Raw genomic sequence first — 11,856 nt, forward strand, 5'->3', positions numbered from 1 at the left:
ACTCACAGTGATCCACCTGCCTCTGCCTCCCGAGTGTTGGGATTACAGGCTTGCGCCACCACTGCCCAGCTAGCTCTGACATCTTAAATTAACTCATTTCTATTAATCTATATTTTGTTACATGGCTGTGGCATTACCAGTCTGCCAGTGTCTTGTTCCTTAGATAGCTGGATCATGTTTCCCCTGACTCTGCCTTTCTTCTCTCTTGGATTTCCCACTTGTCCCCATCCTGCCTTGCCATAAGCCAGTACAGCTTTATTTATTAACCAATGGGAGCAACACATATTCACAGCTTACACCATCCCACAGCAAAGCTTCACATATTTAATTTTTTTCTTTGACATTATGAAAGGACTTATGCTGGAGAAAATTCCTATATGAGAAATGAATTAAGGTCTTTAGTTCCATCTTAGCCAGTGTGCTATTGGTGCCCCAAGACACCGTGGCCAAGGCAACTTAGAAAAGAAAGCATTTAATTGGGGGCTGACTTGGAAACTAAAGTTTCTAAGGGTGAATCCATGACCATCATGGCAGGGAGCATGGCAGCATGGAGGCAGCCATGGTGCTGGAGCAGTAGCTAAGGGCTTACAGCTCTCATAAGCATGAGTCAGAGAGGGAGTAATTAGGAATGGGACAGGATTTTGGAACCTCAAAACTCATCCCCAATCAGTTCCAAACAGTTCCACCAATTGGGGAGCAATCCTTCAGAGTGTGAGCCTGTGGGACCACTCTCATTCAAACTACCACAAGATCCACTTAAAGACAAAGATGACGCACGGTGGAGATAAACTCTGCATGAATGAAATACTAGGTTTTGTGTCCCAGTAAAACACAATAATTCCAGAGATCGTATATGAATGTCACTGAAACCCTAGCGGGTTTTAACTACAGTGGAATTTATGTGATCACTCCTATTGAAGGAATCCTATGAATTTTAGTGTGCTGAATCCCTGATGACTAAGGATTCAAATATGTGAGCCTATTAGGGCCATTCTTTTACAGACCTCCACTCATTTGATCCATAAGCTTAATATAGAGAGGTTAGGTTTGAACTGGTCTTTTGAAAACTCAAAACCCATTGTCAGTGATAACATCATCTAATCCTTCCCAAACAATTTCACCAATGGGACCAAGCATGCAACTATGAGCCTGTGGGGGACATTCTCATTCAAATCTGAGCTGCTGCACAGGTAACTCAGAATTTAGCTAAATTACTGGGAGCAGATTGAAAATTACATTGTGCCTACAGACCCTAGAGTTCTGGACAAGTAGAGCACATAAATCAGACTCTAAAAGAGGCCTTTACCAAGTTCACCATGGAAACTAGTGGTGATTGGGTGGCTTGCCTTCTTTTTGCCTATATCAGGTCTGAAATTCCCCATATGCCCTTGGACTTATCTATTGATTCCCCAGGGTCCAGGGGGGCTTTGCTATGTCTGGCGTCGGGTATCAGGGGCTATGTACACTATGTCCTTATGTCTGTTAACTTTATTCCTCTAAGACAAAATTCTATCAATTCAGCTATAGCTCCACCAGGCATTCAAGGCAGGAACAACTCTAGACATATCAAGCTCTATATTTGTCTACTTTATTTCTCTGGGATGAAATCCTGTCTCCGTAACTACGGTTCCATCCAGTTCCCCAGCTCATTGTCCTGCTAACTTCTATGCTTTCGTCTTCATCTTCATCCTCTGTATTCTCTTTCTCCATATCTGCTACTCTCTACTCCTGGCACTCAGAAAACTCTGCTGGAGATCTGCTTACCCTCTATGGAACCTCTGTCATCCTCTCTTCTCTCTAGCTATGCTGTTCTGTCCTTATCTACAGAATATACCTGCCTTTTCTTTCCCTGCCACTTCAGGAATGTTGTTTTATCTCTCACCTTGATATGTAAAAACCTCTTTTGTTTTTAGTCAAAATGCTCTGGAGAACCACTAGGCCTCCTCATTAGCACAGGAAACAAAGCTATGTGTCTCCAGCCAGCCTGTCTCCTAAGCTCAACAGGGCAGTTAGTAACTTAGTAGGTTCAGTATGTCTGGAGAGCTGAACTGTCTACCAATAGGTCTGGGCACGCAAGGATTTCATAGCAGAAGACAGCTGAAATATTAAAGGCTGAGTAACACCAAATATTCATAATAAATGGCTTTGCCTTTTGACAAATCCTTGGCCTGTCAAAGTTCAGTTTTAATACACAGCTGAATCTCTATGATATATTCTTGCGGCCCACAAGACTTACCCTCTTGGAGATTATGTTTGGCAGACCTTCCCCTATACTTCCCAACCTATGGGCTGACTTGCTCACTGAGTTTAATGATACTTGCTTCCCTGGAGGTGGCAGCCTTGGTGCAGAAAGATATCTGGTCATGGTTGTGCATTTTATAGGAGACAGCCCCACCTCCAAGCAGTTTCAGCTTGGAGATTGGGTCTATATCTGGCAACACCAACATAAGATGCTAGAGACTCATTGGAAGGGACTTTACACCATGGTGCTGACCACCCCCACCAATATTAAAGTCGACGGGATCACCACTGAATTCACCACTCCCTGGCTTGAGCAGTGGACCTAGAACTGACTGAACCATCGGGACCAAGACCAGACAACACCAAGCCCTGATGAAACTGGACAGTAGAACCAGACTTCAATAACTCCCTAAGGCTCAAATTGAAGGTTAAACAACTAGATGGAGGTACTCTTTCTCATGTTGCTCCTAGGTCCCCTGGGACTAAGTGGAGCCACTGATAATCCACATCAGCCCTTCAACCTGACTTGAATGGTCATAAACTTATCCACGGGAGATATTCTTAGCTAAATCTCCCAGGTAGCCCTTTTTAATACCTGGTATCCAGAACTGAACTTCGACCTGGGGCTCCTGTTTCCAGATTAGAACATATGGCAGTTAGTGCACAGCTGTTTCTGTCTGTCCTGGTAGTAAGCAGGGGCACATGTAAGGGGACAGCTGATTTCTTCTGCAGATTCTGGGGATGCAAGAGTACGAATGACGTATACTGAACACCCCTAACCAGGGTGACTCCATTAGGATGAATAGGAGCTCTAAGCAAGTGATCATGAGAGGTCACAGGAAAGCTATTACCTGTGCCAAGACCGGCCTCTCTTTTTGCAATCCCATTAAGATAACCTTCACTGAGGCAAGAAAAAGGAAAAGATGACTGATTGGATGCTGGGAAAAACCTGGGAATAACAATATTCACAGACTCCCACCTGGGGGGCCCTTTTTATTTTGTGGCTTGTGCAACAGTCTTTCTTTTCACCTCAAGTAGTAGGACATAATTAGGTTCTCCAGCCCCCAGCCAAACCCAGTATTGCTGTGAGATGCCTTTCTGTTTGCTAGGAATATGTGTTGCTATGATCGGTTAATAAAGAAGCTGCTCTGGCCTATGGTGAGTCAAGTTATAGCCAGATGGGAAATCCAAGAGACAGGAAGAAGAAAGGTAGAGGCAGGAGAGACTCCAGCCTACTGCCCAAGGAACAACATGCCAGCAGACCAGTAAGCCACAGAACATGTGGCAAAACATAGATTAATAGAAATGGGTTAATTTAAGATATAAGAACTAGCTAGTAAGAGGGCTTCCATAGACCATACAGTTTGTAAATAATATAAGCCTCTGTGTGTTTACTTGGGTCTGAGTAGCTGTGGGAATGCGGGTAAGATTTGTCTGGAATGCCATGGGCTGGTTGGGACCAGAGAAAACGTTTGACTATATTTGGCTGCCCAATGTGTTGGCTCAAGTTTCCACCTAAAACCTGAGAGAACTTAATAAGAGACTCTAAAACAGAGCTAAAACCAGCTTCCTACTTCATGTCCCATGTGAGCCATGGTACAGAAGACTCCATAGTATAGATATGCTGCAGCATTTGGGCTTGAGCATAGCATGGCAGATTCCTTCATAGGTACACAGAGTTGTCTTCAAGCTTTGCAGCATGCTGTATGACAGATTTAGCTTTTACTTGTACAGACAAAAAGGGTTTATGGGCCAGCTGCATGCTACCTGAAGGTAGCATGGACCCCAGAGTTGGCAGGGTAAGCATGACTCTCATGGGTACCTCTGCCATGTTGGGAAGCTGAAAGGCATGGAGTCAGTAGCCAAGGCTGCTGCTTCAATCTTAGCCATGCTGCAGTTTGCAATAATCAGAAAAGGATTATAGATACATAAAAGACAGATTCAGCTGAAATAAATCTCTAAATGATTTACATTATATATAAAATGTACGTAGGCTTGGAAAAGAGAAGAAAAGGATAGACAGTTATATAAAGAAATAGATAATTAAAAAAATAAAGTCTTTAAAGAGACAGTAAAAATAATATAAAAAATAAGCCACATAAAGATGGAAATCACACAGAGAGTCTGGATTATATTGTCTTTGGGATTTTTAACTGCAGAAAGTCATTTGAATGTAAAGACTGCTGAGTTAAGCCAATATATATATATTTTAAAGGTATCTTGACTTCAAAATTTATGTATAAGGATATGTTGCTTTGGAAAAGATGTTCTGCTTTTGTTTCCACAGAAGATGAGAACCTGTGGATTGCTTCCAGGCTAATATGGTTTGATCAACTAAGACCCCCTGAAAGGTCAGTATAGCCACACAGACTACTACAGCCAACATTTAACTATAATTCTTAATTTTCTCAGAATTCCCATAAAACCACCAGTGCACTGAATCAGCAGGACGAAGCCTAGAAAATTATGCTCACATTCCCCAGAAATGGATTATGGATGTTTGTCTTTGTTTAGGGGTTGGTTACAAATTGTTATTGGTTATAGTAAATCTCTTTCTAAAAGAAAAAAGGGGGATATGATATAGATATGATAGGATGAAAGGGTGGATTATTGAATCTACTTTTAAAGAGCAACAACTTGTTTGAAATGTTTTACATTGCTATGGATTTTGGCTTATTGATACAAATTTAACGTTAATTTTGTTATACTGTATATATATGTATATATATATTTCTATTCTTATTTAAGGTATTTGTTTATACAACTTATTTAAAATTGTAATGTGTAATTAAGAAATACAAATTAATAACTAGTCATTTATGATAATCACACTTAATAGTCATGTTAGTTAAGTTTTCTAGATATACATAGATATATTTCAATTAGGTAGGTAATTTTCAAACACTTCAAAGACCTACAGAATATGGCATTTAAAATGTTCTAAGAACTTAGACTTTTCTGAACAGTGAGATATATCTGCTCCTGGCAGCACCCACTTGCTTCAAAGAGGAAGATGGGCATCAAAGACATTCCATATGGAGTTTATTTTCTTCTTGGCAGAACTGACCATTTGGGCAAGAAACTGCTCTTGCCTGGACTGCTTGACAGGATGTTATATAGACTGGACTTGGAAGACCCAGGGGAAAGTGACCACTAAACTTTGCCTAAACAGGTTGAGATGGTCCTTCAGGTTCCTGATTTCACAGAGGAGACTGCCAAACATTCTGCAGGACACAGGGAGAAGTAACTTTGCCAATAGGCAAGGCTATCCTGGGTTTTTTTGTTTTTCCATATGAAGTTGAGTATTATTCTTTCCAGGTCTGTGAAGAATTGTGTTGGGATTTTGATGGGAATTGCATTGAATCTGTAGATTGCTTTTGGTAAGATTCCGTTTTTACTATGTTAATCCCACCTATTCATGAGCATGGGAGATCTTTCCATTTTCTGCTGTCTTCTTTAATTTATTTTCTTTCTTCAGAGACATAAAGTTCTTATCATACAGGTCTTTCACTTGCTTAGTTAGAGTTACCCCAAGGTATTTTATATTATTTGTGGCTATTGTAAAGGGTGATATTTCTCTGATTTCTTTCTCAGCCCATTTGTCATTTGTATATAGGAAAGCTACTGATTTTTTTTTTTTTTTTTTTAGTTAATCTTGTATCCTGCCACATTACTTAAGGTGTTTATCAGCTGTATGAGTTCCTTGATCAGATTTTTTGGGGTCACTCATGTATACTATCATGTCATCTGCAAATAGTGAAAATTTGACTTATTCCTTTCCAACTTCTATCCCTTTGATCTCCTTTTGTTGTCTTATTGCTCTAGCTAGAACTTCAAGTACTATGTTGAATAAATATGGGGAGAGTGGACAGCCTTGTCTTATTCCTGATTTTAGAGGATTTTGAGTTTCTCTCCATTTAATTTGATGTTGGCTGTGGGCTTGCTGTAAATTGCCTTTATTATGTTCCTTTAGGTATGTTCCCTGTATTCCTGATCTCTCTAAGACCTTTATTTTGAAGGGGTGTTGGATTTTGTCAAAGGCCTTTTCAGCATCTAATGAGATGATCATGTGGTTTTTTTCTTTCAGTTTGTTTATGTGGTGTATTACATTGACAGACTTTCATATGTTGAACTATCCTTATGTCTCTGGGATGAAGCCTCTTGATCATGGTGGATGATTTTTTTGATGTGTGTTTGGAGTCTGCTTGCCAATATTTTATTGAGTATTTTTGCATCAATGTTCTTGAGGTAGATTGGTCTGTAATTCTCTTTCTTTGTTGCTTCTTTGTTTGGCTTGGGAATCAGAGTAACTGTAGTCTCATAAAAGGAGTTTGGTAACATTCCTTCTGATTCTGTTGTGTGGAACAATTTGAAGAGTATTGGTATTAACTCTTCTTTGAAAATCTGGTAGAATTCTGGGCTAAAACCATTTGGTCCTGGGCTTTTTTTTGGTTGTGAGACTCTTAATGACTCTTTCTATTTCCTAGGGGTTATTGGTCTATTTAAATAGTTCATCTGGTCTTGATTTAACTTTGTTATGTCGTACCTATCCAGAAAACTGTCCATTTCTTTCAGATTTTCCAATTTTGTGGAGTACAGGTTTTTGAAGTATGGCTTGATGATTCTCTGGATTTCCTCATTGTCTGGTGTTATGTCTCCCTTTTCACTTCTGATTTTGTTAATTTGGAAGCTCTCTCTCTGCCTTTTGGTTAATTTGGATAAGGGCTTGTCTATCTTGTTGATTTTCTCAGAGAGCCAACTCTTTGTTTCATTGATTCTTTGTATTCTCTTTGTTTCTATTTTATTGATTTCAGCTCTCAATTTGATTATTTCCTGGCTTCATCCTCCTGGGTGACTTTGCCTCTTGTTCTAGAGTTTTCAGGTGTGCTGTTAAGTCACTAGTGTGGGATTTCTCCAACTTCTTTATGTAGGCATCTAGTGCTATGAATTTTCCTCTTAGCACTGCTTTCATAGTTTCCCATGAATTTGGTTATGTAGTACATTCATTTTCTTTTTCTTTTTCTTTTTCTTTTTTTTTTTTAGTTTTTTGAGACAGGATTTCTTTGTGTAGCTTTGTGCCTTTCCGCTTTGGAGACCAGGCTGGCCTCAAACTCACAGAGATCTGCCTGCCTCTGCCTCCTGAGTGCTGGGATTAAAGCTGTGCGCCACCAACCGCCCGGCCTATTCTTGTAATATTTTGATGAAGAATGTGGCTGCTTTCTGCCCTTGTCCAAAAAAAATCTGCCCGAGGCTATATTGAGGAGTTTTGGATTAGTGGCACTGGCAGAGGAGATTTTAAGACAGCCTAGTATTGACTCTGATATAAGGTTATTAGTGTTCATTCTTATGCAGATCTATAATGGATAGGAGCAAGCTGAGAAGGAAAAATACAAAATGTACAGTTTGAGGAGAAAAGGAGTGTGTGGAAATGTAATAGAGCTAAGTTCAGTACTCAAGGAGAGAAAATATTTAAAGAAAATCCTGATGCTAAATGGAATAACTGGAGTGGTGACCTCAGGGCAAGACCTTACCCAGCTGATCTTCCAGATTGTGAAAACTAATTATAGAAAAGATTAAACAATGAAGGAAATGATCAACAACAGAAAGATGATGCAGATGTAATTGAATGAGGGGGGCCAAGTTCTAGCCCCTGCAAACAGCGGCCTTGGCACTCTTGGTTCTGGCTTTAGAGTCAAGGATAGAAGAAAGGGGTTATGCAGCTAAGAAATGGTACTAAGACTAGGCATGTGTCAGGGATGTCCCTGCATGGAGGCCTACAAAGGACATTGGATAATGATGTGAAAGTGAAGCCTGAATTGCCTTAGAGGCCATAAGATGTTGGAGATGCCAGAACTGTGGAATATCTGCCAAAGGACCTGCCAACATGAAGTGGAACCAACCTAAGAGAAAGAGATGTGTTGCAGTCAACAAAGCTGAAAGGAATTGGAGATCTAAAGAATGCTTTAACATCAGACATGGAGATGCAGAGTTTGGAGTTAGCCCTTCAGTTTGGTCTTGCTTTGGTCCAGAATTTCCTCACTATGCTCTTTTCCCTGCATTTTGGAATGGTGACGTATGTTCTGTAGTAGAATATTATTTTAAGGTATGTTACTTTTGTTTATGCTGCATTTGTTTAACTCTGTGAAGCTGTGTTACTGTGCCTGTCTAAAACATCTGATGGTCTAATAAAAAATCTGGCCAATAGCAGGGCAGGAGAAAGGATAGGTGGGGCTGGCAGGCAGAGAGAATATATAAAGGGAGAAATCTGGGAGGAGAGGAGAATCTAGCAGCTAGAAAAGGAGGACTCCAGGGGCCAGCCACCCAGCTACACAACCAGCAATGGAGCAAGAGTAAGATTTACAGAAGTAAGTGAATAGGAAAAGCCCAGAGGCAAAATGTAGATGGGATAATTTAAGTTAAGAAAAGCTGGCTAGAAACTAAGCTGAAAGCTGAAAGGAGTAGGAGGTGTGGCCTTGTTGGAGGAAGTGTGTCACTGGGGGTGGGTTTAGGCTTCAAAAACCCAAGCCAGTCCCAGTGTCTCTCTCTTCCTGCTGCCTGCAGATCCAATATAGAACCCTCAACTACCTCTCCAGCACCATGTTTGCCTGCATGCTACCATTCTCCCCACCATGATGACAATGGGCTAAACACTTGGAATAGTAAGTCAGCCCCGATTAAATACTTTGCTTTATAAGAGTTGGTGTGGCCATGGTGTCTCTTCACAGCAAAGAGTACTGACTAAGACAAAGCATTATAGAAATCAGAAGAGAAAAGAACAAAGGGTCTGATCATATTGATTGAAATAGCTTACCTACCAAATTCACTTTCATAAATCCTCCACCTCAAAATCTTACATAATTTTCCATGGACTCCACTCATCCCACAGACTGAAATTCATTGCACAGAGCTCCAGGTGTCTGTTACTCACATGACCATTGTACCACGGTAACCTTGACTCATGAGACACAGCACTGTGTGAGTGCATGGACACATACTGTAGAACAGGGTGAAGCAGAGGGACAGCCAGCAATACAATTACTATTGGCTTTGAGGGAAAGGATGTTTCCTTATGTTTGGTGTGCAGCTGTTAAAGACCATGTTTCTGAATTTTTATACTGGGTACATATGTGTACCCTCACATTTTGAGAATTAAGGTCATCTTTGAGATTGGCCTGTTGATGCTTGCATTTCCATATATAGTCTACCAGGAGAGAATACTGTGGATTATCTCCAGATATGGGGCATCACTGAAAGCATATTATTGAACTGTGACCTTATGGATCCTTTAAGATGTAGCACCTTATATGTATGATGTTAACTCTCTTCACTCTGTTATTTTTAATAAAATCTCAATCATTTGATTTTACCAATAAAAACCTGGGAGCCAGATGCTGGGGTAAAAGCCTGCTAGCTCAGAGAGGTAGAGAAAGAACCTAGCTGATTTTCTTCCTCTGCCGATGTCCCAGAAGCCTCACCTCTCTCTTACCATCTCAAACAAGTCTCCTCAAACTAAACGTCCTTTCTACTTCCTGTGCACCTCTCTCTTAGTCCTCCCGACTCCTTCTTACTCTCTGATGTTTTTTCTTAATAATCCTATGTTCACTTCTTGTCAACTGGTTGCTTGCTTTGCCTTTTGACCCATGGTTGACCCAGTTTTATCCTGTTTACAATATTCAAACAAAAAGCTCTTGGATTAAAGGTGTGTGCTAGGGCTGAGCCACACCACAACTAAAACAGTTTTTTTTCCCAGGAAATAACAGCAATCTAAGTGTTCACAGATCAAATATCTTGCAGCAACTGTCAGTGTGACTGAATTTGGAATCACCCAGAGACACCACTGAGTGTATATGTGGACACTGTCAGGGGCAACATTCACCATGAATATTGGCAGTGTGGTCCTGTAAAGCTTGGGTCCAAAATTCCCATGTGATTTAGTTCCAGGTGAAATAAAAACAGAAGAAAGGAGAAAGCTGGCTGCTCAAGAACATTAATCTCTTTTTTTCCTGACTGGACATATCACAGGAAGCCACCTCATCTGCCACCTTATGTGGAACTGTTCCCCTCAGGTCTCTATAGTACAATGCACCCTCACACTGTGGCCACCAACCAGCTCCCAAATCATGACCCAGAGACTTATTATTAGTCATGAATGCTTGGCCTTATCTTATGCTTGTCCCACTAGCTCTTATAACTTAATTTAACCTGTTTCTCTTCAAAGCTACACAGAGGAACCTTGTCTCGAAAAACAAAAAACGAAACAAAACAAAACAAAAAGATCAAAGTCTGCATGAGACAAACAAGAATTTCCTCTAAGTGTCAATGACTCAGCAGTTAAGAGCATTGACTGCTCTTCCAGAGGACCTGGGTTTGATTCCTAGCAACCATCTGACAGCTCACAACCACCTATGTTCCAGTTCCTGAGGAGCCAATACTCCCTTCTAGCCTTTGTGAGCACTAAGCATATAAGTGGTGTGCAAACATACATATATGAAGGCAAAATAGACATACAAAAAATAAAATAGTAATAAAGATAATTTAAAAAGAAAATTCATTTATAACAAAGAAGAAAATGTGTGGCTCTATGTGCATGCTGGTCTTAATTTAATATGGTAGATTTTCTCTACAATGTGGAAATAGTTACAAGTGTTTTGAAAGGAAGAGTATTTAACTCAAAGTATTATTTATACTCAAAATGTTTCCCATCTAACAGAACAATTAGTTTATAACTGCCCAGATTTCATGGAAATAGTTTTTACAAAAGTATATTTAGCTCTGTGTATCTTATCTTCCCTTGAGATGGTTGCCATGTTCAGTGTTCTGTTTTGATCACATTAGGCATTTCCCCAGTTGGTGGTCCTGTCTGGGGAGGTTTGGAAGTTGTGATGCTAGAAGAAGAGCATCACTGGTGACAGATTTAAGAGGTTAAAGCCTCATGCCACCTCTCTGCTTCCTGCTTGCCACGGAGATGCAAGCTCCCAGCTCCCATCACCATGCCATCCAGGTGCTGCCCTGGATCCTCATCATCCACAATGACTCATCACTCTGGAGCCACTAGCCCAAATAAACTCTTCCTTCTCTAAATGACCTGGATCATGATGCTTTATCATAGCAACAGAACACTAATTAATACAAGAGCCAAAGGGAAATCCATTGTGTAGCATAAGAAAGTGGATCCTATTCTTGCTCTGTGTGCTGGGATGTCTTGTGCAGTGAGCTGACTGCTTCACTTCACTTATAGTATGAATGGATTTTATGATTGTCTTCCAAAATGACACACTTTTACAAGCTTCTCAGTCTTGTGGTCTCTTCACCTTAAGCAGGAAAGGCTACTTATCAAACATTTCTCCAAAATTATGTATATCTTAGGTTGGTTTTTACTTCCCACTTTTTTCCATTATTCTCCTTTGCTACTTTCTTCCTTTCTGAAACAGTCTGAGTGTCAGCCTTTCTGGCCTCTAAACAAAATCTTGATAGCAAGTCCTCTCACTTCATAAGCAGTATGGCCTGGCTGCCCCAGTTTTTAGTCATCCCCTCAACAGTGGGAATGGCCCAGTATAGATTTACGAGTGGCCCCTTCATAAGAGAAAATTAAAACAGGCCCAACTTCTAGTACAA

The sequence above is a fragment of the Onychomys torridus genome, chromosome 17, assembly GCF_903995425.1.
Source record: "Onychomys torridus chromosome 17, mOncTor1.1, whole genome shotgun sequence".
Lineage (NCBI taxonomy): Eukaryota > Metazoa > Chordata > Mammalia > Rodentia > Cricetidae > Onychomys > Onychomys torridus.